Genomic DNA, 3,321 nt, shown 5'->3' on the forward strand with positions numbered 1-3,321 from the left:
TTGGTGCAAAACGCTGACAAGGGTCGCATTTCATGACCAGGTCCCGTGCGTCCGAGGCTGCCGTTGGCCTGTAGAATCCTGCTCTGAAGGCTTTTGCCACGAGGGTCCTGCTGCCTGCATGGTGCCTGCAGGTTCCTTCATGTATTTCTCGTAGCAGAGCTTTTCCGTCGTCGATGGCGATGCACCTTTGAAATATACCAGAGATACTGCGCTTATAGAGCTCTCCGTTCACCACGGTGAAGGCTTTCGACCGCCTCACAATTCTCCTGGCTTCCACCAGATCCTCCGGTAGCTGTTGATCTATCAAGTATGCTAAAAAGGGCTTGGTCCACAAAGGTTCGAGTAGGAGGACCTGCTCTGTAGGTCGAGGCGGAGGTCCTTCGACGTCTTGCTGCGAACCAGTCTCTGAATCATCAGCCATCGGTTTTGGAGGTGCCGGTGCTTTTTCCTTTATCGATCGTTGAGTGATGACTTCGTAAAACACCTCGTCTGGAATGGAAGAGCACGTGGATCCGATGTTTGCCAAGGCGTCAGCTTCCTCGTTACTGGCTCTACCGATATGCTTAAGTTCACATCCTTCAAACTTGGCTTCCATATTCTGGTATAGCTGGTGGTAGGCCATCATGTTGTTGCTGACCGCGTCGCATAAATTCATCGACTGCTGCACCACCAGGTTTGAGTCTCTGTAGATTTCCAAGCGAGTTGCGCCACATGCCTTCGCCATCTTCATCCCATGCAACAATGCTTCATATTCTGCCTCATTATTTGTCGGCAGGGAGAAATTCATACGTAAGATGTACCTCATCTTGTACCCTTGTGGCGATATCAATATCACCCCTGCACCTGCACCTGTACTTCGCTTAGATCCGTCGAAATACATTGTCCAGGAGCCCGACATGTCGGGTGCCGCCGGTGTTTGCGACTGGATCCAGTCTACCACGAAATCAGGAAGGACTTGATATTTAATTGCCGTACAGTTGACATAGGTTATGTCGTGTGGCGCTATCTCGATGGCCCATTGAGACACTCGAACCGTGGCTTCTGGGTTAGTGAGTATATTCTTTAATCGTGCTTCACTAACGACGATAATCAGATGCTCAGTGAAGTAGTGGCGCAACTTGCGAGCCGTTCTCCATACTGCGTATGCTAGCTTCTGGTGGTGAGGATACCTTTGCTTCGCCGGTGTGAGTACTTCACTGAGGTAATAGACGGGCCTTTGCACACCGTGGACCTTTCCTGCCTCCGCACGCTCAACTACTAGGACGCTGCTGAAGACTTGCACTGTTGCTGCTATGTACATGAGCAGTGTTTCCTTTTCATGTGGGGTTACGAGTACTGGAGACGTTGATAAGATCTTTTTCAGATTGTCAAAAGATTCCCGCGCCTCGTCCGTCCACTCGAACTTTTCTGACTTCTTCATCAGGCTCTAAAATGGTAAAGCTTTTTCTCCCAACTTGGCAATGAACCTGCTGAGTACTGCCAAACGTCCTGCCAATTGCTGCACTTGGTGCAGATTCTTTGGCGGCTCCATGTCGAGAATTGCTTTGATTTTTAAGGGGTTAGCCTCTATCCCCCTGGCTGAAATGAAGTACCCGAGTACTTGTCCTCCTGGCACCCCGAAGAAGCATTTCTTCGGATTCAGCTTGATTTTATACCTGTCTAGGTTGTCGAAGGTTTCCCGCAAATCGTCGATGAGGGTGGCTGTGACGCCCCGGAACCGGTATCCTGAGGATTCCAGCGAACCCGCCGAAATCCGCATGATATCGATTCAGAGACGCCCTCCGACACAACGTGCGCGATGAATCACACACGTGATGCCAGAGGAATTAACACGAGCGGTAACATTACAACAGGATTACAATAGAGCCCACAAGATACATATATTACAACAACGACTCCAACGAGTCAAGATACAAATATACAATACAAAGATCCAAATCATACGAGAAGATCGAATACGTCCGAGTACGGACAAGATACAAATTGGACTAAGAGTCCCGAAGATAACCAATGGCGTCCATAACCCCGCCTGGGCCAAGCCGGAAGGGTAACCTTGCTAACGTCGTCATCTTCGAACATATCTTCATACCTGCCCGGTTATATCCCGTAGAAGCAGCAATAAGTACGGGTTCGTACTTAACAAGACTTCAAGACGTATAAGCATTCGTCAACCAGTCGTCCTTTGTACTTGAGGCACGCATGGGACTTAGAGGACGCAAGAGGAACGTCATAGGCAATATGGTGGGGTAAGCGGCAGCGCGCAAGCACTAAAAACCTATAGAGACACTCTACAACATTCGTCTAATCAGAGAAGATAAGAGAGCGCACAACTAACAGTTCTATACTCTGCAAACATAACCCAACCGATGTGTTCCCCCCTCGCAAGGAGGTACTTACAAAGGCACTCACACGGTTGTCAAGTTTTAACCAGTTATTATTTAAGTTGTTCTATCTTACTATGCAAGTTAATAGTATTGAAACAACAGGTGTAAGTTGTCTATGATCGAGTCATACAGCTCCAAGTCGTCCATGACCGCGGACACGGCTTATCGATAAGATTGTAACCCTGCAGGGGTGCCCAAATGTGCCCACACGCACGATCAACCCACTTACGACAGGTGGATATCACGACACGCACTCTCCTTCACTACAACAATGTCCAGGAAGCCACCTAACTAAGTTAACCCGTATCGAAGTCCGCCGTGCTCCGAAGCGGACTTAGTCTGTTTGTGTCTACGGCTTTCGAATGGAAACAGTGCCCGCAGGGTGAATCCATCTTCAGCAATACGTACCGCGCCTACGAGCGTGCAAGAGACAACGGGGTTACAAGGCAACACGGCTTCCCCAAAAGTAACATCATATCATCTGACCACAAAGAAACATGCTTGCACGCCGGGAGAAACAAACAAACATCCAAACTAATTGTGGCCACTCGGACAAGGCCGTAGATTCCGAGCAGTGGTCGAGGGAGACCCGGTAAGCATACCCACGTGTGGTTAGACCGCTCGGTCTCGGAACAGTATAACAAGAACTCGGGGTCCTAAGATATTTAGGAAACACAAGTGAGCCGTCACAAAACGAGCAAGTCGACCCACCGATGCCTCCGCTAAACAATTATCAACAACTAAAGTAACCATGATTCTTCCCAACATATAACCCGATAAGATAACAATAACGGTAACGAGGTAAAACAGCACTAGCATGCACTACGACTCGCAAGGGCAGACTCGATAACCAAACAACAGCTGTAGGAGGTGGTGGTGGCAATATGGGCTGCTTAAGGTAACAAGTGGAAAGGACACGTGACAAGAACGCAACTTA

The sequence above is a fragment of the Lolium rigidum genome, chromosome 3 (assembly GCF_022539505.1).
Source record: "Lolium rigidum isolate FL_2022 chromosome 3, APGP_CSIRO_Lrig_0.1, whole genome shotgun sequence".
In the NCBI taxonomy this organism is placed as follows: Eukaryota; Viridiplantae; Streptophyta; class Magnoliopsida; order Poales; family Poaceae; genus Lolium; species Lolium rigidum.